Here is a 25,845-nt window from a genome sequence, read left to right as displayed (position 1 = left end):
TTGAGCAAAAAACCTTAAATGACTCAAGGTGGTACAAAGATGAGTTATATTTCTTTCTATTTTCCAAATTTTTGAAAATGAGCATATGCTTCTTTTTAAAAAACTGATGTACTATAAAACCTGTTTATTTAAAAACAAACACCCTCCAGTGGATCCTTGCTACCTATAGATAAAAGTTCAAACCCCTCAACATTGTATTCAGTTGGGTCTTCTACAATCTGGGCCCAATTTTTCTTTATCAATTATCTCCTCTCATTCTTCTCTATGTACCTTGCTCTCTGAAAAATTTAGTGCTACTCTGTTTTTTTAAATGCTGTCAAGCAATTTTTACCTCTCCATAGTATTTCTTCTTCCTTGAATGCCATTTTACTGTCTGCCTTTTAGCACTCTGTTCTTCAGGATTTAGATTGAATCCTAGTATTTTCACATCCTTCTCTGATCTCCTCCTCCAAATCTTCTCTCCCTCTCCATATGGAACTTCTACTTTGTTTGGTTTCATGTATTTTCTTATATGTAAGCTTCATTCTTGCTTGCATTTGTATTCATCATAGTGCCTAGCAGTGTGCCTTGCTCCTAGTAGTCATTTTCTAAATGTTTATTGAGTTGAAAAAAACCTCAGTAAAATAAATGACCCAATGACGACTGTCCCTCAGTGGTTTTACCTGAAAGCACAAAACTATTCCCTCAGGGTAGCATAATTTAGAAGAATGAAAACACCGAACATTAGCCATTTTTAAACGTTTAAACGTCAAAAAATCTAATAATGAGCACATTAAAATTTGTGTTTTTTTTGTTTCATTATTTCCCTGTTTTAGGTATTACTGATTAACTTGTAATCACCATGCTAATGAGGTCCCTTGTGGGCTACTTTACATCTTTAAACTATACCCATAAGGTGAGCTGCAAATATACCCCTTAATCACAATTAGAATCTAATGAAATACAGCAACCTGTTATTGGCCCCATTTCTGGGAAATAGTTTAAAACACATCAGAATGGGTAAACAGTATTATATTTGCAAGAGAAAGACACTGCTTCACTTAGAATATGTCTGTGTGTGACATATATGAGGAAATCCAACTGAATAATACTATTGTCTCATCTTACAAATATCATGTGAGATATAGCTAACATTAAAAGGTATTATGTGCCTCAATATTGTAAAATAATTAGAAAAATAAAATTAGAAATATCCCAATAGCCATTAGCTACATATTATACAAAATGAAAGAGAAGAAAATATGATGCTATGTTACATACATAGCATATATTTTACATAAATATAATGGCAGAGCAGATTATCATCTTAGCACAAAGAATAGTCAATAAATATTTTGCAGGTAGATAAGCTGTCATGATAACATTTCTGTCTGTGTTTTCCACAGGATATGCCAAATATAAGCACCATATTCATCATTTGTGGCTTAAAAAAGTTAGTGCCTTTGTCACCTGACTTAAATGACATTGTCCTTAGTACCTTTTACAAATAAAATATAAAAGAATAAGATAATTAAAATCCATTTAGGATAGTTGAAAATGAAGGTATTTTCTTATTAAAATTTACATTGCACATGTAAATGAATTTCACCAAAATCATCTCAAGTGCCAAATGTGAAATCTCTGTTAGTTATTCCAAACTGTCTAGTTTAAAAATCTTTGCCTTTCAGAAAATATATTCCCTGCTCTCTTATCCTGATAATAGGAATATTTAAGCAGTAAAACAGTTCTCAACATAATAAAACAATTACGCAGAATTCCTCAAAAATATCATGCAGCTCCTTTCCTGCGACATACCTTTATAAATATTCAGTGTGCATCAACTGTTTACTTATTACTTTCATATAATTTGTAAAATAAAAATTCTTCCCCAGTCGAAATTGCTCTTTAAATTTTTTTCTTAGTATAGAATTGGATGGCATAGAAAAGCATTCTCACAGACAGCCTCATTCAAGTTGACTTAATTATTCTTTTCATCCACTTTTATTTGTTGCAGCACAGTGTAAGTTAAAGAGTAAGTATGACATTTCATCACTAGAAAAAAATTGTAACTATGTATGATGATGGATATTAACTAGACTTATTGTGGTAATCACTTTGAAATACATACAAATATTAAATTACACTGTTGTACACTTGAAACTAATATGTTATTTGACAATTATACTAAATTTAAGAAAGTTTAAAAGTAAATATGACAGTGCATACTGAACAGAAAAAAATTTTCAAGTCATACACATTTGACTCCTACTGAAAGTCAAATTCAAACATTCTTATGGGAGCTTTTATAGAAGGTTAATGGGATAAATAACAATTGGTGGATCTGGACATCCTAAAGGTGTGTAAGTATTTTCTTTTATCAAGGAGCAACATTGTTCTGAAAGTAGAAGGTTGAGGGGGAGGCTTACATTCCACATAGTCCTAAAATTTGTATATTTTAGAATTTTGAGATTTCGTTTCATAGGAGAAATACAAGCACTTTCGTTATAAAATCTTAAGTCCATGATGACAAAGGCCTTTGCCCTATGTCATTTGGAAATTTGGAAAGCTAAGATTTCAAATAATATGACTTTTTATCTGGCTAATGGTAACATAAAAATATCTGCTGCAAGTATTAGATCAGTTTATAAAACTTTAAAAATTTGTCCTTATTAAAAAATTTTATTATTAATGTAATTTGGTATTTATAGCCTTCTCCAAGGCTCTCAGGAGTATTTTTAGGGAATAGAATTTCTTGAAAAACAGTGTGAGAGACAAAACTACACAACTCAAACAGGATTAAATGACATATACTTCAAATATTGGATGAAAGAGTATCAATATCCATCTCTATAAAATTTCTATTTTTTGAAACAATTTGGAATTTGACAAAAAATAATGTATAGCTTTCAAGGCTTAGGAAGGAGTGAAAGATGTGTGTTAATGGTCATGATATGAATTTTAGGATGTTAGGGCTTATAAAATGAAGTAGATGTAGAAGTTGAAGGGAGGAAAAAAAACACAGGAAGCACTCATTTTATCGATACTTCGGAAATCCAACAGGCAAGGCATTTTCACATATATTGTGTCCTCAGCCTGCATTAATAACTCTTGGCCCTGTCCATTCCCCTGTTGATGCCAAAGAATCACAGTCATCATTAGCAGTCTCAGAGTCCATGTCCACTTTCTTCTAGTGACACTTCCTTGTCTTCTGGCTGTTGCATTTTAAACTCATCCTTGTGTCTCCATCTTAGGGTGCTTTGTGTTGTTGGAAGTTCCTACTCATAACAACCCATAGTTCAAAATTGTTAGTAATTTTGCCCAACCTTCTTCTCTTCTTGATGAGTAAGTTATTTTTATTATAATGTTAACTTAAATATATACATGTGAAATTAATATCAATTTTATGCTTATTATCCTTACAAATTCCAAAATTAATTTTTGCTAATTAAATATGAACAGAACTTCAAAACCAATGAAATCCAAATAATCTGCCTTAACTTGATAGACTGATGATATTATTTTGAATGTTATTATTATTTTTAAAATTAAATTAATTAATTAATTTATTTTTGGCTGCATTGGGTCTTTGTTGCTGCAGGCGGGCTTTCTCTAGTTGCGGCGAATGGGGGCTACTCTTCGTTGTGGTGCGTGGGCTTCTCATTGTGGTGGCTTATCTTGTTGCAGAGCACAGGCTCTAGGCACATGGGCTCAGTAGTTGTGGCTCATGGGCTCTAGAGCACAGGCTCAGTAGTTGTGGCGCACAGGCTTAGTTGCTCCATGGCATGTGGGATCTTCCCGGTCCAGAGCTTGAACCTGTGTCTCCTGCATTGGCAGGTGAATTCTTAACCACTGAACCACCAGGGGAGTCCCTGATGATATTATTTTGGAGGAACTAAATGAAGTAGCAATGTGAATAAGGTGCTGAGTTTTCACATCCACATTTTACCCCTGAGGTTTTAGTGATGGCTGAATTTGGTCTCTCCTCTTCTCTCTTGCCATTACTGTTAAAACTTTTCTCTCAGGAGTGTGTCTTGACATCACCCGGCCTCAAGCTGATATAGAATGCGTTTTCCACATAATAAATCTGCTCTGTTTTATCATTCATAATTCTTTTTTTTTAAAGGGTTAACGGTTATTTTATTATTATTATTTTTTTAAATCTATTAATTTATTTTTATTTTTGGCTGCCTTGGGTCTTTGTTGCTGTGTGCGGGCTTTTCTCTAGTTGCAGCGAGCAGGGGCTACTCTTTCTTGCGGTGTGCGGGCTTCTCATTGGGTGGCCTCTCCTGTTGCGGAGCACGGGCTCCAGGCGTGCGGGCTTCAGTAGTTGTGGCGCATGGGCTCAGTAGCTGTGGCTCGCGGACTCTGGAGTGCAGGCTCAGTAGTTGTGGCGCATGGGCTTAGTTGCTCCGTGGCATGTGGGATCTCCCCGGACCACGGCTCGAACCCGTGTCTCCTGCATTGGCAAACGGATTCTTAACCACTGCGCCACCAGGGAAGCCCTATCATTCATAATTCTTGACAGTAATATTTTTGTTACCTGATACCAAAGAAATCTTAGGCAAAAAATGCAAACTCAGGCACCAAATTCCCATACTTTTAAGATGGTGCTTGAGATAGTCCAAAACATACTTATATTTTTATTACTTTCTAAGATTAACACAAAATGACAGTAGAAAATGTGAAAGTTCTCATATGAAAAGCTTAGATCTAAGAAAACATTGATTTCAAGCACAGAACGTAGGCTTTCTCTGGTTTCACTAGGAAGATTCTGTATTTCCTAACTTTTTATCATTAGTCATGTAGCTCTCAGGATATTATTAGAAATGGAGATGACAGAACATGAGTCACTATGTCATTAAAAGATCAAAGTTGCTTAGCATAAAGGAAATACTTAAAATATGTTACTTATATACATGTATATATGATGTCTCTTAGTAATATTCAGTAAGCTTTTTCTAGGCATTGTACTATGTTCTTCAGATGTATTTTCTTATGGAATCCTTACAACGAATCTTGAAATTCTTAGATATAAAACTAGGTCCAGAGAAATTGGTAAATAGTGCTATCAGTAAGTAAGCTAGTAAACTGTAGAGCTTTGATTCACACAGAAGTGTTTTACTCCAGAGGGCATGTTTGTAATTGCCACACTACACTGATGAGAATTTTTAGTATTAAAAGTAGCTTTCACGATTTCAGATTAAACATAGCAGATTGAACAAATATGTTTATTTTTGCTTCCTTTCCAAACCACATTAATATGACAGTAAAATAATTTTAAAAAGAGATAAACCCATTAAGACCCAGGTAAGGGGAGAGTTGAAGGCAGTGATACAGAGATGTCAACAACATTTTGGGAGACTGAAAGCAGATGGACCAGTTGCTAGTGACATGGCAGGCGGACAGAGCCGAAACCTAACTTCATACAGAGGAAACAATGAGAAACAAAAAGATTTGTGTTTCTGAAGCACTAGAAAGGTTCAGGAAGTCTTTATACTGGAGTGCAAGGATAAGTTGAAAGTTTGTATAAGAAGTAGTTAGGCCCTTAGGGTTCCTCCCTGGTCCAAGTATTCTAGGGATTTTATCTCCTTGACTCTGCCAGGAGGCTGATATTTTGGGGATACTGAACCAGAAGTGTTCCATATAGGGAAATGAGGAATTCCTGAAAGTGGAGGGGAGGCACTATATAGAGAGAGAGTAATGGTGATAAGTGGTGAAACCGTAGTTCTTGCACTTGCTTGACTCTCAGAATGCCATCAGCCACCCTTACAAGTATGAAAAGTCAAATTTGGTTTTCAGGGTCATAAATATCTTTACAGAGGAGGTGTTATTTGAGAAGGGACCAATATGATTTAATGACCAAGAATTCCTTGACTTTAAGCTAGACATCATGATTATGTTACTTTTATAAAAAACATTTATTATAAAAATAGGATGATTTACAGAAATGAAGGAAATGTTGAAAAGCCGATCTTCAAAAGACAGAAGGAAGCTTCACATATCTGAAAGTCAGGAATCAGTGAGCCGTGATTATATGAAGTTATCTTAGTGTGTCTGATATCCAACAGATTTCAGTCCTGGTGTAATTCCAGGAGTAGAGCATCTTCCCAGCCTAGTTTGGAACACATATGGTCCCCCCTAGCAAGAGGAAGGCAAGGCAGAGATCAACAGCCTAACAAGATTCTGTCCTGGGGGCTTGAAGTAGTTCTCAAAGTACAACTGGGATACCATGACTAGAAGAAGAAGGAATGTATGCCAGAGGAGCAAAGATAGTGGGTACCATTAAAAATGCCAGATTTATCCACTCCTCTGTTGGTGGACATTTGGGTTACTTCCATGTCTTGGCTATTATAAATTGTACTGCAATGAACATTGGGTGCTAGAGATTGTCATACTGAGTGAAGTCAGACAAAGATAAATATATGATTTCGCTTATATGTGGAATCTAGAAAAATGGTACAAATGAACTTATTTACAAAACAGAAATAGAGTCATAGATGTAGAAAACAAACTTATGCTTACCGGGGGTGGCGGGGGGGGAAGGGGGGGAGGGATAAACTGGAAGATTGGGATTGACATATACACACTACTATATATAAAATAGATAACTAATGAGGACCTACTGTATAGCACAGGGAACTCTACTCAATACTCTGCAATGACCTGTAATGGGAAAAGAGTCTAAAAAAGAGTGGATATATGTATATTTATAATTGATTTACTTTGCAGCTGAAACTAACACAACATTGTAAATCAACTATACTCCAATAAAATTTTTTTTTAAAAGGCAAATTTTAATAGGCAAGCCAATGGAGGTTATATTACTTCCAAACATGGGGTTATTTGTATGAAGGAGAGTGAGAATAGAATATTTGGGAAATATGGAGTAGTCCATTAATTTGAAGTATAAAGTACAAGCATATAAGTAGTGGAAGATAAAGCGTAGGTTGGAGATACTTGTGAAGGATGTTGAATTCAGGGAAGAAAACACTGTCTTGATTAGGATTGGAGGAGGTCATCCAGAGGATGTGACTGCCGGTTGACCCAGAACTGGTTGCGGGAAATTGGCAGCTTCCCATAGGTTCCTCTGTCCTTGGAATGAATGTTTCTACCGCTCTCCCCATACTAGGAGCTGTTTCAAGCACACAGCCTTGAGAGAGTAAGGGGTTCTTGAGACATCTGTACCGAATCTGTGACTGAACCCAGTGAAGACCTCTATGTAAACGTTTAAGATTGTGGCAGCACATGCAGAGTCCTACTCTTTTAGCCACCGGCTGCTGGAGACAGCCACGTAGGTAAGTCTCCTTTCTTATGAAACCCGCCACCTACCAGTCTGGAGTGGCCTGCCTCTTTCTTTGAGCTCTCCTTGCCTTCCGTGTTGCGGGACCAATTTTGAATTCCACCCACGGGTACTCCCGAGGTTGCGAACTAAAAATGAGTGAGGCATTTTTGTGCAAGTCAGTGATATGTTCAGAAAGCAACAGTGTGATTTTTGCAGGGAGGAAATGGAAACGGGAACCAGCTGGTAGAGTATTCCAGGATTCAGGAATTAGGTGAAAGATCTTAATTTAGGATGTTAACAACTGAAAGAAAGAAAAAAAAAGGAATATACACACTTTTAAGAGAGAATCTATAGGATGGATTGATTGTGGGGTTGAAAGAAGAGGAAAAATTAAACCTGAAGCTTATTTTAGAGATCAGCATGTAAATCTGAGCAGTGAAAGATTGGTTTAATGGCTTCTGAAGTACCTTATATCCCTGTCATTTTCCAGGCTTATGTTTGCCATATCTATCAGTGGACATCTTAGGTTAGCTTTGGAGTTCTTACTGGGAAATAGTCCATTCTCAATTTTCTGTCGCGTTCATGGCTACTGAAATATTTATCATCCCAGCATTTAAGTATGGTTTTAAATGTGCTAGTGTTATATGAATGATTTTTCTTGTTTATTTGTTTGGTTAAGCTATTCTGGTCAGTTAATAAAAAAAAATCTATGTTTTATTGTTGGCTAAAATATCATAAGCAAAGACAATGCTTAACATATAATTATACATATAATTATATACATTGTGTACCAATTCTTAATGCATGTAATAGTATTTTGTTAAAGTCACATTATTAAAACTCAAGGTTGATTGATTCATTTTGTGTGATTATGGAGCAAAATTTGTCTTGAGCGAACATTTTTTGACATGCTTTTGAATTTTTGAAATGTATTTTTCTAATATATATAAATGTGATGTACACCTTTTGGTTGCAGAAGTGTATGACTGAGAACACTAAATATATTTTGTTTAATCTAATAAAAAGGGCATTTGCTCTTGAGGATATATTTGGACTCAGACTATCTATAACATTGTTACTAATTATTAATTCCAGAGGACAGATTTTAATGTCAGAATGAAGGTAGATTAAGCAGATATTCCCAAATGTCTCTTTGAGATTTCTGAGGGTCTAAAACCAAGGCACAGGGACTAATGTTTGTCATCTCTTTTTCGGGTACAGAAATGTCAGGGCTGGTAATATTAACTGTTTCATCAATTCACGTAACCTTGCTGGACTGCTTTTGTTATCTGTGAAACAGTAATAAAAGTGCCTATAATTCATGAAGAAGTCAAAACAAAAACACAAGAAATTTCTGAGTCATGAGATAGCATTCACTTATGGTCATAATTAGACTTACAATTTTTGAGGCAAAATCTTCAGTCATAACAGCATTCTGCTTTGAAACTAAAAGTCTGTGTTTAAAAAATATTTAGCAAATTATTGCTATTGGCATTTGTTTTCAGGCAAAGCAAAAACAAAAGAAGGAGAAGTCTCTTCATATTCAGCCAGCTGCTCAAGATTTGGGTTTTCAGAGTAGTCAGTTCATATTTCTTAGTTACAAATCAAGGGCAAGCTTTCCAAGAAAGTGCAAAACACTCAAGGAGCTGATACATCAGAGTTTAACCAAGTCTTTGATGCAGCATTTCTTAGAAGCTTTTTGGAAGTTATTTCATCTCAGTATGATTTTTTTCCCTCTGATTCTAAACTGGGATAAATTTAGTTTATGTTGGTGCTCTACCTGCTCTTGGTTAGGTTGTACTAAGCAGGGTGCAGTGAAAGTTATAGTTTAGGGAAAACCCTCCAGAACAGACTATCTGGGTTCAAATCACAGCTTGACACCCGCTAGCTGCTGCCTCTGGACAAGATACTTCACTTCTCTTGCTTCAGTTTTCTCACTTACATGATGGTGATTATTTACCTCATGGTTTGTTGTGAAAAGTAAATACAGAGATTTAGTACAGTGCTTAGAAAGTAGTAAGTAGTACATAAGAGTTTGCACATGGAAATTTAGACAACTGGAAATGCATATCAAAAAATGAAGTTTGGGGCTTCCCTGGTGCCGCAGTGGTTGAGAATCTGCCTGCCAATGCAGGGGACACAGGTTCGAGCCCTGGTCTGGGAAGATCCCACATGCCGCGGAGCAACTAGGCCCGTCAGCCACAATTACTGAGCCTGCGCGTCTGGAGCCAGTCCTCCACAACAAGAGAGGCCACGATAGTGAGAGGCCCACGCACCACGATGAAGAGTGGCCCCCACTTGCCGCAACAAGAGAAAGCCCTCGCACAGAAACGAAGACCCAACACAGCCATAAATAAATAAATTAATTAATTAAATAAAATTTAAAAAAAAATACAAGGTGCTATAGAAGCACTTTAAAAAAAAAACCAAAAAAAAAAACGAAGTCTGATCTGCTAATTTCCTGGAAGTTTTAACTGAACATAATAAATAATAATAACCAGGGAAATGGAAGGGCTCTAAATTCATTATCTAATTTAATTCTCATATCAGTCCTATGACATTAATATTGTATCTTTATTCCACAAATAAATAACTGAAAATTGGAGAGACACTAAATACTTGTCCAAATTCATAAGTTAAATGGTCAGATTGGGCGTCAAATTCATGTATTCTTGGAGACCTAGAACTTAAGTATTTTGCTATGCAACTTCCAAATCTAAGAAAAGTACCAGGAAAGGTGAGTCATCAGTAAGGTTGGGCAGTAAGGTGATAGGTAAAATGAGTTAGCAAATGACAGGAACAACATTTGCTTGCTGTTTCTTTGAGTGTGAGGCCGCAGTCTTGGCCCTTCTGATTTTTCTTTAAGAGCTTCCAGATTTAACAATACCTCGAATAGGAAGAAATGAAATACATTTGTGAGCACAACATTATTAGCACCACACTTAATTTTCTTCTTCAGATATGAAAAATCGAACTGTCAAGTAATCCTCCTACATCTGTTGCCTGCTAATAAGTAATGAACCAGTTCATTTTTACTTCACTAAAACAAATTTTTTTCCAAAGAATGAATTACATGTTATTTGAGAAGTAGTTTTTATTATATTTTACCTGTCTTGATGTTATCATTTGAATCCCATCATTTGGCTGTACCTTCCAGATCATGAGAAGACTTTGAAACAGTGAAAGGGACTTCTATACTAGAAAGAATTAATGAGCTGTCTTTATCACCTTCAGCAGGGAACTAAATTAGACTCACACTAATGATCATTTCTATTCTAGGAAAAGTCGAAATGCCTACCTAAGTATACTTGTTACTCAGAAATATGGCAGATTAAAACAATGAAATCCACACATTTGCGTGGCACAAAGAAGCAATTATGGAGAACCATTTCAAACTCCTTTCATCTCTTTAAATTTTATTCTAATTTTCCTATATAATTTAATTTTTATTTAGGTATCAAGAGTATTGGTTTCTTTCCTTTTTTTCTTTTCACCGTAGGGAATACACCATTACATGCAATCTGTTGGGAGTGGGAGGAAGTGAAAAAGGTTGGTCAAGGTAGTAAATCTGGGCAAAGAACTGGAACTGGTGATTAGGATGTTCTCCTGGTCATTTCATTCCATAAATAGTTTTTGGGCACCAATCATATGCCAGGTACAATTATAGATACTAAGGACCCAAGAATAAAAATGTGGTGCTGACCTTGTGGGTTTCATAATCTAGCAATGAAAACAGTTATAAATAATTGAGTATAAAGTAAGGTGGTAAGTGCTTTAATGGAGGGGTGTGCAGAGGAGGGGGTTAAAAAGAAGACCAGGAATATTTGCCATATGCTATATAGTCACAATATTTGGTCACTGTGCTATGTCCTGATATATGTTATCTAATTAATGAAGTTAAGCTTATCTTCATTGTACAGATGAGAAAACCGAGAAGTTGAGTAAGTTAGTTGGGTGTCACACAGCTAGTGATTCTAGCTCTGATTAGAATGCAAATCTCTCATCTTCCAAAGCATTTGCTTTTTATACTGTTAGCAGTGTTTACAAAACTTGCCTGATCATAATAAATCAGCTGGGGAATTTCTTTTTTTTTTTTTTTTTAAGATTACTTTGTATGTATGTATGTATGTATGTATGTATGTATGTATGTATTTATTTATTTATTTATCTATCTATCTATCTATCTATTTATTTATTTATGGCTGTGTTGGGTCTTCGTTTCTGTGCGAGGGCTTTCTCTAGTTGTGGCAACTGGGGGCCACTCTTCATCGTGGTGCGTGGGCCTCTCACTATCGTGGCCTCTCTTGTTGCAGAGCACAGGCTCCAGATGCGCAGGCTCAGTAATTGTGGCTCACGGGCCTAGTTGCTCTGCGGCATGTGGGATCTTCCCAGACCAGGGCTTGAACCCGTGTCCCCTGCATTGGCAGGCAGATTCTCAACCACTGCGCCACCAGGGAAGCCCCCAGCTGGGGAATTTCTTAAAGTACAGATTCATAGCCCCAGTACCACGGGTACTAAGTCAGACACTCTAGGGCGGGGGCTGGAGAATCTGTATTTTTAATGAGCACCTCTGAAGGTTTTATTTGTTTGTTTGTTCCAAATCAAGTTTTAAAAGCTTGGATTATTAGCCAGCTACATTTGCTATGTTCTATGCTTGTTATGAAGGACAAAGAGATTACATCTGGGTGGAGGAGGGAGGAACATATATGAATGCTTTGGAAGGGAAATGTTTTTTTGTTTGACCTTGATAGCTGAATAGGAATTTGCTAAGCGGTGAAGGGAGAACTTTTGATAATGACTTTATTTTTTTTTATTTTTATTTTTTTTAAATTAATTAATTAATTAATTTTTTTTGGCTGTGTTGGGTCTTCGTTTCTGTGTGAGGGCTTTCCCTAGTTGCGGCAAGCGGGGGCCACTCTTCATCGTGGTGCGTGGGCCTCTCACTATCGCGGCCTCTCTTGTTGCGGAGCACAGGCTCCAGACGCGCAGGCTCAGTAGTTGTGGCTCACGGGCCCAGTTGCTCCGCGGCATGTGGGATCTTCCCAGACCAGGGCTCGAACCTGTGTCCCCTGCATTGGCAGGCAGATTCTCAACCACTGTGCCACCAGGGAAGCCCCAATAATGACTTTATTCAGAGAGATATTTTATAGCTTGATGTTGGTAAAGGTAAAATAGATTTCCTGTCTTCTTGGGTTATCTGATCTCTAATTCACCATGATAAACCTTAGAGAGAGAGATAAATAGATAGACACACATATACATACATACACACATATATATCCAACTTAATCTCTCATACTTAGGAGTGTGTATATAGATAGATAGACATTGTTGTATATTTTTCAAAGCCACATCTGAAACTCCAACATGATACAACCGATGTAGATGAATCTCCGTTAATAAAGAACTAAATAATTAAATATTTCCCTTAAATGCCAAATTTCACAAATGCATTGATTTATTTACATAAGCGTATTCATTATCTTTTTAAATTAAAAATATAATAAATGACTTTATAGAAAGCTTGAACATTGGGTATCTTTCTGTATTCTACCTATGTTCCTATATATAAATATATATATATCTAACTATATTCCCACCACCTTAATATAACAATGAAGTTTAAAGTATTTCCTCTTATCTATCCTTAAAAGTATACGTTTACATTTACATGTTTTTTTGTGTGTCCTGCTGTTAAAAATTATCATTTTTATCTTTGTCAACTAATAAACAGAGTAAAAGCAATCAAATAATACCAGTGGGCTTAAAATGGGACATGGCATTCCTCTTTAACCCATTTCCTGTGTCATAAGACTAGCTTCTCAGAGGCAACAACTTTCAGCTCTTTTAACTGTTTCTTCAGATACTTACCGTAACATTTTCAAATAATACACTTATACTGCTGTGGTGGAGGCTATGATGTACTGTGCAGACTCCCCTTCATAAATAAAGGAATTGTTACTCAGATGCTGGACATACCACTGGCAGATAGCCTCCAGTCACCAGCCTCTTCCAGGAATTGCCTCAGTTAAGACAGCTACCTCCCTTAAGATCATGCCCCTTCCTTGGTTAATCTGCGTCCACTGATAAATTTACAGGGCAGAACAGGGAGGATGGATGGATGGATATAAATTCCTCATTTGCCAACCCCCATCCCCCCTCCACACACACATACTTCAAGACTCTTCCAAAGAGTCTCTCTAGCTCCAGACTGCTCTAAATGGTCATCCCATCTTCGGAGCAGGGTTAGCTGAGATGATTGATTGAAAGTGCATTGCTGCTTAGTTTTTCCCTTTGTCCAATCCTATTCTCTTTCCTCCCCTTCCATAGATATTGAGCCCAAGAGCACTTCTTAAAAAGTTACAAGCTAATTTTCATCTAAAGTCAGCTTCCCAGGGAACTCAACTTACATTATTGGTATTTATTTATTTCTATATTCTAGATATTATGTATTGACTTGCAACTATAATTCAGAAACATTTAACTGTTACACCATAGAACCTGCTTACCCCATGTTTCTAATTTCTTTTCTTTAATTTATTTATTTTTAAATTTATTTTATTTTTGGCTGCGTTGGGTCTTTGTTGCTGCCCGTGGGCTTTCTCTAGTTGTGGCGAGTTGGGGCTACTCTTCGTTGCTGTGCGTGGGCTTCTCATTGCGGTGGCTTCTCTTGTTGCAGAGCATGGGCTGTAGGTGCGTGGGCTCAGTAGTTGTGATGCATGGGCTTAGTTGCTGCGCAGCATGTGGGATCTTCCTGGACCAGGGCTCGAACCCTTGTCCCCTGCATTGGCAGGTGGATTCTTAACCACTGTGCCACAAGGGAAGCCCTCTAATTTCTTTTCCTCTCCCCAAATTGCTGTATCAGAACAATGAATTAAATCAAGGTTAGAGTACATATTATTTTAACTAGGAAAATAGTGCTCACAGTTTAGTGAAGTGATATATTCTAATTAAATTTTTTCTTATACAACTTTGTGTAAGAGTTAATAATTGCCTAATCTTTTAATTTATTTTTCTAATTCTTCTGAAGTAAACCGAGAGATTTGTAATCACTCAGTCCTGATTTTTACAAGGCCAACTGCATCACATGATTTGTCTTTTACTGCCCAGAATACCCTACTGCTGGGACCAACTCTATGCTGTCTAGGTCTGTTGCATGTTTATCATTCTGAGGCATCTCTTCATCATCATCTACACTTACAGGATCCCATGTCTTCTCTTTTAATTGTTTACATATTCATTTTGTTGGAGTATATCTTTCAGTAGATTTCCGAAGAATGAGCAAAGGGAACTAATTTTTTGTCTAACCCTTTAGTATCTTCTCTTTATCCTTTTGTTCTACATTTCACGATTATAAGTGTTGCTCTAGGTTAAAAAATATTTATTATGCTAAACAATCGATCTAGGAGATATTTTTCTTTTTTCTATTGTTTTCTTACATAATTTCCTGCTTTCTTATTAATGACAACTAAATTATTGGTAACTTGACTTAAAAGTCTTCTTAATTACATATGGGATTTTTGTATGGATCCTTTAACTTTCTAATTTTTTTCCCAATATTTTTATCATTTTGTTTTATTTTTTGGAGACTTTTCTGGCTCTTCCAAAATTGCCATTAATTTTAAACTTTAAAAAAAAATTATTTATTTATTTGGTTGTACCAGGTCTTAGTTGCGGCAGGCGGGCTCCTTAGTTGTGGCTCGAGGGCTCCTTAGTTGGGACATGAGAACTGTTAGTTGCAGCGTGCATGTGAGATCTAGTTCCCTTACCAGGGATCGAACCCTGGCCCCCTGCATTGGGAGTATGGAATCTTAACCGCTTCACCACCAGGGAAGTCCCTGCTATTAATTTTAAAATTTCAATTGCCATATTTTTATTTTCCAAATTCTTTACTGTTCCTGGTTTTTCCTTTTGTATAGCAAAGTGTTCTTATTTTATAAACACAATTCTCTTATTTCCTCAAGAATATTAGGTGTATTTCCTCATTTAATTTTATTCTGCTCCCTGTATTTTCTCTATTTTCTCTTATTTCTGTTTATTTGCTTTTTGTCCTGTTTACTCAATGGCTTTCCTCTTCTACCTAGTGATTTCTTTGTTGTTTATTTAAATTTAAAATTGAGATATGAAAAACTGCCTGGAAGTTTTGTGTGTATGGCAGAGCTTATCTGCTGGTAGGTTTCACTGTATGATTATGTAACAGAGCCAGCCTTCCTGTGTGGGAAGATTAAGTTCTTGGCATATTGTGGTTTGTGCTTTTTCCAAAGAAGAATCCTGTGCTCTCTAGCCTCAGAATAAATGAAGATGGTTATGTATGTGTGGCTGACAACATTCTGATACCATGATCTTGGGGTCCATTATTTATTTACTAATTTAGGGGTTTTTTTCTTTATATTCGTGAGAGAGATTGTCCTATAATTCTTCTTTCTTTTACTGCTCTTTTCAAGTTTGGATGTTAAAGTTATTCTAGATACATCTAACAACTTGTAATATTTGTTTTTATTTTTTGTTTTTGAAATATTTTATATTAAATTGGTATTTTTCCTTCAGTCATTTAAAAAAATTTCAGGACCCACTGAAACGATCTGGGCCTGAAGTGGTTTCGTAGAATAATTAATTTTATATTTGATTCCCTGAATAGATAGAAAACTATCCAGATTTTTTTTTCTTGGGTCAGTATTGGTAGGTTTTGTTTTTCCAAAATTTGTCCAGTTCATCTAGATTTCCTAATTCTTGGTACAGGTCCTTCAAATGTTTTATTATGGTCTTTTTACTGTTTCTTGGCTTTATAGTGATGTCTTCTTTCTCATCCCTGATATTCCTGCTTATTTTTTTCTTTTTTTGGTTTTACTGGATAGTTTATTAGTGTTTTCAAAGAACCAAGTTTTGGCTTTTTATTTTCTTATTGTATTTGTTTCTTGTTTTATAATTTCTGTTTTTGTCTTCATTATTTCTCTCCTTCAACTTTCTTTGCATATACATTTTGAAATGGATGCATATTCTGTATATTTTCATACTAGAAAATCTGCTCAACTTTGGAAATTAAATTATATACTTCTAAATACCAAATTTATCAAAAAGAAATCAAAGGAAATTTAAAAATAGTTTAAACTGAAAGATGAAAAAATATGAGAGTTACTTCCACTTCTGATTGGGTTTTCAAAAGTCTCAAGATTCTGCCACTCTTAGCCTAAGAATTGAACAAGCCAGGTAAACAATAAAGTCATTTAAAAAAAATCTATTAATTGAAAACACAAACCTAACTGAATAGAATTCCAGAAAACAGTAAGGACTACATAGGAGAGAAGAAATCCACACTGTTCTCATTCCCCTTCTCTTATTGTCAACCTTTCTGTGTTCTTATCTGTAAGATGTTTCTTTTGTAAGTTGCATATATTTGCATTTCCATTAGCCATGTTACTATTCATTTTCTGTTCATCTCATGTGTTCTTTTTTATTCTTTTCTTTTTGCCTTTTTTTGATTAATATTTTCTATGATTCCATTTACCCTCCATTAGCTTGTAGGTTAGAGCTCCTTTTACTATATATTTTTTTTCAATCTGCCACAACCTGGAAGTGGATGAGGAATTTAAAAGTCATTTAACAGTTTTAAAAGTGTTGGTCAGGTACCTCACCTTGGAATGTCATTATCAATAAATCTTGGTTCCTCAGGTGAAATGTCAAATTTAATATCATTTGCAATGGGATTTGACAGATATTCTTTGCATTTAAAGGCAACAAAAGCCCCACAATTGTTATACTAAAGTTTTGTGTCAAATTACTTAAAAACAAGGAGGGAAGTGATGTAGGAAACTACCTGAAGCTTCATTATATTGAAAGGATCATATTTAGATGCAAATGAATTTTTTATGTTGTGTGAACTGTGGGTTGTTGATGAAAAAGGGGGGAGGTGGCTAAATTCTACCTTCTCCAACTCATTCCTTAACACCATCACCAGGTCTTTGTTTAAAGTTAAGAGCCATTTGCTTGTGTTGATGATGGCGATATTTCTGTTTTTAAAAAAATGTTGGGTGTTTTTTGTGAGTTTCAAGGGAGGAAATAGAGTAAAAAAAGCTTTACTTCATATTCCTTATTTGGAAGTTAGTCCCACAAAAATTTAAGGGTAACCACTAATCAGCAGTGACTAACAGAGGCTCTGAGGGAAAGCTTGGCATGACTGAGACTTTGTTTTAACTTCCTGACTGTTTCTATGTCCACTACAGCAGAATATTTCTTTTCAGAAATTTTATAGCTAAAGGGGTCAGCCTAGTTTATTTATGCTGTTGAGTAATTGGTTCCATTGATTTGGATCTGTGATGATGATGACGATGATGATGATAATTCAAAAATTGTTTATTGAGCACTTGCCATGGGACAGGCATCGTTCTGGGCATGTGAGTTATAGTAGTGACTCTAACAGGCAAAACTCTCTGACTTCATGGAACTCAAATCCTAGTATGTGGGAGGTTTGGTAAAAATTAAAGAAAACTACTAACATTTATTGAACATTTGCTACATGAAAGGCGCTCTTTTAAGTGGTCTGCATATGCTAACTCATGTAATCATCACATCAATCCCATGCAACCATATGTGGAATAAAGCGCAAGTATTGGGTTGACCAAAAAGTTTGTTCAGGTTTTTCTGTATGATGTTATGGAAAATCCCAAAAGAACTTTTTAGCCAACCCGATACATAAGAGTCAAGTAATTTGACCAAGGTCATTTGTTTAGTAAGTAGTAGATTCAGAGTTCAAACTTAGGGTGGTTTCAGAGCCACACCTAAACTCTGTAGTATGACCATGACAATATGAATTGATTTTGATGATAGTTTTGAAAGAAAGTCATGGCTGTAAGCTAAGTCCAGATAGAATATCATTCTAAGGTCATCACATGACTTAGAATTTTCTCCTTGATGGAATTAAGGAATTGATAATAATATTGAAGATTTTACTTTAACTTGTGGCATTGTAAGATACTATTATTTTTAGTGTAATGGATTAAAGATATTTGAATGCTTTTATGGTCTTCCTTTAGAATTTAAAAAATCATGCTGTGGAGTATTTCTTAACTATAAACATATTTTGGTATATTTGTAATTACCACTATTTATGTAGACTTTAATTTTTAGTACAGTTCAGATTTATAGAAAAATTGGAATGATAGTATAGAAAGTTCCCATATACGTTTGTACACTGTTTTCCCTGTTATTAATGTTGTACATTAGTATGGTACATTTGTTACAATTAGTGAACCAATATTGAAATGTTCTTATTAACTGAAGTTCATAGTTTATATACAGATTTTACTAGTTTTTAACCTAATGTATTTTTTTCTGTTCGAAGATCCCATCCGGTTTACTATATTACATTCAGTCATTATATCTTTTTAGACCCCTCTTGGCTGTGACAGGTTTTCAGACTTTCCTGTTTTTGATGTCCTTGACAGTTTTGAGGAATATTAGTCAGGATTGTAGGATTCCCCTTGATTGGAATTTATATGATTTTTTCTCTCATGATTATGGGTTAGGGTTTGTGGGAGGAAGATCACAAAGTAAAGTACCATTTTCATCACAATATGTCAAGAGTACCTGCTATCATCATGACCTTGCAGTGTTGCTGTCGACCTTGATTACCTGGCTGAAGTAGTGTTTGCTGGTTTTCTCCACTGTAAAGTTCCTCTTCCCTTCTCCACTCGTTATACCCTTTCCATACAGTACTCTTTGGATGAACGTCACTATGCACAGTCTGTACTTAAGGAGTGGTGAGTTATGCTTCCCCTCCTTCAGAATGGAGTTTCTATATTAAAGTTATTTGAAATTCTTTTGCACAGGAGGTTTATCTTTTCTCCCCATTTATTTATTTATTCAATAATTTATTTATATCAATATAGACTCAAGGATATTTGTTTTATCATTTGGGCCATATAATTCAATACTAGTTTATTTATTTGTTGCAGCTTTGTTCATTGGGAGCTCTTTCATTGGCTCTTGTGTTTCTTTGATATATTCTCATCAATGTGGGTATTTTTTTGTTTTTGTCTTTGTTTTGTTTTGAGCACTTTCTTACTTTCTGGCACTACAATTAGCTCCACACTCATCTTGTATATTTCCTATGCCAGTCCTAGAATCAGCTATTTCTCCAAGAAACCCTGGTTCCTTTTGTTGGAGAACAGTAGAAGAAACCAAAATTCAAGCACTAAGTGTGCTTGTTTCTACTGGGGTGTTATTTCTTTTAGGCCCTCTCAGTTGACAGAGCTAGGAAATAAATGTTTATGTACCATCATATATATATATACACACACACACACATACATGTATATATAACCATCTTATCTGTATTGAGTTAAACATAAGTTTATACTGATGTTTCCAATTCTAATACCATTTAAGGGAGCAAAATTTACCACACCAAATGTGTCTCTTGGGCATGAGGGTTAATTTAGGCTGATTATTTTTAAGAAACAGAAGATTCAGAAAGTTATTGTTGTTACAGCCCCTTTAACTACCTAAAAGAATTTAAATAAAGGGCCTGTGTCTGAGATAGAGTTATTACTAGAGATATCTGCAAAGAATACAGGCAAGGCCTAGAGATCAGTCCACTCTACATGGCCCAGCAAACATTTGTTTACCAAACATTTGCTTTTCCATCTCCATGTGAATTGCCTTCTTCCACTTTGAGGTCCCAAACCACTACCCCCAACCTCCTCCTTTGTCTTTAGATGAAGATGGTATTTAAGGTGAGAGTTTTGGTCATTTTGGCAAGTTACTCAGTTTTCCTGGTCTCTTCCACATATACATGTTATTAAACTTTTGATTTTTTTCCCTGTTAATCTGTCTCATGTCAGTGTAATTCTTAGACCAGCCAGAAGAACTTAGAAGGGTAGAGGAAAATTTCTTCCTCTCTGACAACCACGTGGATCATTCTAGCCTCCTCCCCTTGTTTATCTGTTAGTTCCCACTCTAATAGTGGGTTTCACCATTCACCATCCATACGTGTAGTATTCAATTCCAGTATACAGGTATAGTAGTATTGAGATTATTAACTTGTACTCTCATGGGAAGGAACTTAATTAACTAAAGTTCAGTGCTTATATATAGTTCCTTTTGATTTTCTCTTAACAGACTTCACTCATTTCCTAAGTTACTTAAGTCGGTGACTTTTTCCCCCACTTCCTTCAGTGAGATCATTTCATACATTTGTAAAAGATTTAGAGTCTCTTGTCACAGTCTCAGTTATTTTTATGATAAGGCAAAATCTATTGAAAAATAGAGATTAGTGTTCAGTGATAAAGAGTTGAATTTTAAGTAGCTCTGTACTAATCACTGAACATTAAATGAGAGTTTCCTTGTCCATTTCCTGTTCTTATTCTAAATTTTTTTTATAGATGCTCATTTAATGTGGTTGTTGTTATCTATTGCTAAGCTTGTTTTAGTACTAATGTACTAAAGCAAGCAAAGTCTAAATAATAAAGTATGATTTAATTTATATAACAACTTTATCTTCCAATTTATCCTTTATTTTATGTAGTATGAGAAGTCAGGAAGCCCTGAAGTCTAGGCTATTGGGAAAAAGTTGGTAGGTGGTAGAAATAAATCCTAGAAGATTGACCCAGTGAAATCAACCTTTAGTTCTCCAAGCTTTACAACAATCACACAGAATATACTGGGTTGTTACTTGCTGAGTCAGGACTCCAGGATAGTTGAGAGGACAGTCTTAGTAGTATCTGGATGCTTTTGTGGGGTCTTGAGAACAGGGGAGTTTGCCTTTCCACCTGGGAGTGCTGCTGAGTATCTGGTTCTGTTGGCTTTCTGTGTAATGTAGAGTTATCTTTTATTTGCATTAAAGTAACTCATTTCTTTTCACTTTGATAGTATTTCTGAGTTAATCACATCCCTGTCAGGTTATAATGACAACCACATATTTTATTATGTGGTTTCAATCGTAACACTTCATTTTTTTAAAACATTTCTCCCTCATTCTCAGAGTTAGTCTTTATACTTCTCACAGTTCAGTCATAGCTTATTTTCATCTGTAACCTCACTCCTCTTTCTATGCATGTAGCCATGGAAACCATCACAGAATGCCTGCATTTTACAAATCGTGGTATAAATTACAGGCCATTACAATTGTTATGTTACTGTTCTGGTAAGAGTGCTGCATTTTCACCTATGAAAAGGGTTATGACTGCTATTAATTCTAAGAGGATTTGCAATGATTTGGTGTGGGAGAAGGTCAGGAATGCTGTGGTCTTCTCCTCAATCAGTGTCACAATGAGATAAGTTATTACTGGATGGTTTTAATAGCTGCTTTTAAGTTTACTGTGAATGACTATGTCCCTAATTAAGGTCCTTGATTTTGTTTTAATTTTCCATTAAGTATTAAACCTCACAAAACTCCCTTTAGAAATGCAATTCCACATATTCGTGAAACATTTACTTTGTGCTGGGCACCGTGTCAGGTGTTACAAAGAGTAATGGAGAGAGTGAAACAAATACGCAAATCAGCATAACACAGAGCAGAGTACAGGGTATTAATCAGTCAGGGACCAATGAGGAAAATAGAAAACACTCAATGTATTTAAGACAGAGGGAATTTAATGCAGGGAATTGGTTATCTAGTTGATCGAAGAGAGAGTAAGAAGCCAACCAGGGAACAGTGAAGCATCCGGGAGATCTGCAAGAACAAAAGATGCTACCAGATGCTCTGGGCTGCAGGGGCAAAAGTAAGAGCCAGTGTTGCTGGAGCCCAGAGATTCAGGTCGTTGGGTCACTGAGTACAACATGGAATTGTGGAGAGCTTGTCTGGCAGGTGCTAAAACCACGGAAAGGACACAGCAGCTGTCAGAGACACCTGTGGCATCAAAGGAGAGGGCAAGCATCTGACTTCTCTCTTCTTCCTGAGCCCCAGTCTCTCCCCAGTGCTTTCAGCTGGCCAAACCCAGGAGCTTGGTAAACGCAGACTGCCAGGATCAACCCCCATTAGGACACTGAGAGAGCAAGAGAAGGGCAAGGAATGGATCTGAAGAAACAGAGCCCGGCCTGATAGTGAGTGCTACTGAAAGTTCAACATGGACGTAGCTGAGATGCAGAGTTCCTCCCACATGCTAAAATTGCCTTTATTCTTTATTTGAACTGCATCATCAAATACACTGACGGAACAATTTCTACTTCATTGGAAAGACAAATTTTGATAATATTGGGTTGCCCAAAAGGTTCATTCTGGTTTCAACCTGAATGAACCTTTTGGCCAAACCAATAGATACCAACTGTGTAAAGTGTTGGCTTGTGAATTTGGTCTCTATTCCTTTCTGCAGACATCTTCCTCGCCTTTAGTTCTAGTCCCTTGCTTAAAACAAAACAAATAAGAAAAGCAATGCTTTAAGCACTTCCCACACCCCAGCAGTTTCGTTAAGCTGGCAAAGGGTTATTTGTAATATCAAGGGCTATTTCTGTTCAAAACAAAAGGAAAATTGTAAAAAAAACACACAGAAACCAAAAAACACAGAGTTGATCACGGGTAATTCATACCTTTCCATGCTTAGGCCAGCTATTTTGCATTATATAGAACTATTTTATTTTTATATTAAAGAACATGCTAAATTATATAATATAAAGTTGTATTAATACATATACAGAGAGATAAGTATATAAGGACAGGAGCAAACAATTTGTTAAAATATTTTTAGAAAAGATAGTCACACCCATTGCATACTCAAATATGAACACTGCTTTTTGATGTTAGAACAACAAGATTTAATAGTTTTGGGAGGCCAGAGTCACCAAATTTCCTAAAATTTATGATGTTATTGTACAATAAAAATGTTAAGTGAATTTGGGGTGCAGCAAACCTTAAGATCTGTTTGATACTTAATTTGTTTCTACTTTTTGCTCTTCCTTTCATTCATTCTTTTCCGTTTGTTCTAAATATGAATACATCCCACAGTTTGTATTTAGTTATTTACTTTGTACTTCCTGTTCATGCTGTTCTTTAGAGATTTCATCCTCTACTGTGAATTCCATTATCACATTTGCACAGATATTTTTCCAAACATACATTTTTAGTTCTGAATTCATTCCTTTGTTTCTCCAGTTCAGTGCTGCCATCTCACTGTTTGCATGTCGTGCTGTCATTTCAAACAAAACACTTCAGTATCAGTAAGGGTCCAGACAGGAAATAGATGGCTTATTCAAAGGGTTAATTGAAGAGATTTAATGTGTAAACTATTTACAGAGATGTGGGCAGGAATAAGAGAATCAACAAAGGATGGTCTTTGATCCAGGGACTAACAATATTAAGAAACTCGGAATGACTAGGTAAGAGAGTGGTTACCAGAACCCGGAGAGAACGGAAGCTATGAAAGAAGGCCTTCCTGAGAAATGCTGTGGCCATGGGTAGAGGAATGCAGCCCCTGCTAAAACTGCAGTCCAACTTGGAAGAAGCAGGGAGAAAAAATACATGACCTCTATTTCCCCCCACCCTCCTGTTTCCTGGAGTTCTTATTGGCCAAGCCTAACAGGAATGCAGAGGATGAGGGAACATAAATGATGCACACCACGCAGACCAGTCTCCTCCTGAGTAGACCAGAGAAGAGCAGAGAGTAGGTCTGGAGGCACAGACGGAGAATATCAGCCTGAAATCTAAAACTGAACTCATTCTCTTCCCCAAATCAGTTTCTTTTCAAATTTCCTTAATTTTACTAATGTTCTGCTGGTTTACTACTGAAGGGAGACAAATCACACTTTTCAGAGATAATCTTGGATGGCAGCTTCCAAGAATACCTTCTGGTTTCCTCTGTCTAGGTCTCTAGTAATGAGGATGAAGTCTTAGGAATCACCAACATTAGGGGGACACTTTAGATAGATGAATGAAACCTAGAGATAGAATATATTAGCGCATTAAATGCTATAGAGAATCAAATCAAACACAACCTGAAGAGTGCTTCTTGCTCATCTGTTTTCTGTTCATAGGGATATAGAGAATCTGGTGAGCTGATGTCACAGAGGATTCAAGGAATTGAGCTGGTAGAGGTTGTGGGTTAACAAGACTGAATAGACGAAGGCAGTGAAAGGACGCACATGAATGAAGCCAGCAGTCATGAGTATAGAAGTGGTACAAAGCGTTAGATAAGAGGGGACATTGTGAATCTTTTCATAGGAAACAAGGCAGAAACAGAAAATAGAGAACAGAGAATGTAAGCAGGTTGAAGTGAAATGATCTGAACAAAAGCAGACTCTCAACTTAGAATTTATTCAACTCTGTCTCTTTTACCTAAAAGCTCATCTAAATCTTTTCTTATAGTCTTTTCCCCTCTATTCTCCATTCAGTTCTTCCTTCATAGGCACCTCTGATCTCATTTCTTACCTCTTTTTCTGATACTTTGATCTACAAATTGATGCTTTTTCTCTCCTTTATTGTCAGCATTTCCCTTCCTATTAGCTTCTTTTTAGCCTGTAACTGTGTTCAAATATCATCCATTTTAAAAAAGATTTTGCAGACCGCATCTCTTTCTTTAGCTATCATTTTATCTTTCATTTCCTCTACTGCCAATCTTCTTGAAAAGGTATGTTCACTGTCTCCTGTTTGTCACCTCAGATTCATCCCTTCATCTACCCTGATTTGGCAACAATTACTCCACTGAATATGTTCTGTCGAAAGTCATGATTGAACTCTGGTCTGTGACTTTAACCAGCACATCATTCTCATGGGACTCCACCAAGGCCTTGAATAAATGTATCTTACTCTCCTCTTCTTAGTAGCCTATCTTCTTTCATTAAAGAATATTTTTAATATCAAGAATACATAAGAATTTGGGCATTTCTGTAATAGTGCTTAGGTATCTAAATGTTGGACTGGTGAATGGAGAGATGACAGTTTGTAGAGGAGGCATGAAAAAGAGTGAGGCTGTGGGGAGTTGAAGGTACTCATGGAAAGATAGTTAACCTTATCAGCAATGGGGTTCAGGCTGGCTAGGGAAGAAGGTGAGAACAGGGGGGCACTGAAAAAGTTGAAGAAAACAGGTTGTGTGAGAGGGATGGAGAGTGAAGAATTGGTCTGGATGTGGTCAAAGAGTACATGAAAGTGATGTATTGACATAGAAAAGTGTGGTAACAGAGAGGGATATTCTAGGTTTACATAATTACCAGGAAGCAATTCTGGGTGATAGTAAACTAGACCATCAGGTGATTTGGTGGAGATTGAGGTGAAGAGTTTTAGCTTGAAATGTTAAAAAATTGTGAGATTATGTGTTTGGGTGTTGAATGGGTAGAACATGAAGACTTTGGCAATTCCGTGAAAGTATTAGTCTTTGGTGATGAGAGAAACAAAGATGAGAAAAATTGAGCGACTACAATCCAGACGCCTGTCAAAAAACACTGATGGGGGGGAATAATTTGACAAAAGTTGAGGGATTCATGATGAACCTTCTCTCTTGCCACAAATTCACAATCATCTCTCCATTCTTAATTCCTTTTTCACTTGCATTTATTGCTACACAGTTCTTTTATGTAGATGTCTTATATAGCCTAGCTAAAAGCTGTACACAGGTACTCTCTTATTTGTAATTTCTTTCATGTGTGCTTATTATTTAATC

Source organism: Balaenoptera physalus, assembly GCF_965194825.1.
Source record: "Balaenoptera physalus genome assembly, chromosome: 6".
Classification (NCBI taxonomy): Eukaryota; Metazoa; Chordata; class Mammalia; order Artiodactyla; family Balaenopteridae; genus Balaenoptera; species Balaenoptera physalus.
This window is presented reverse-complemented; position numbering follows the sequence as displayed.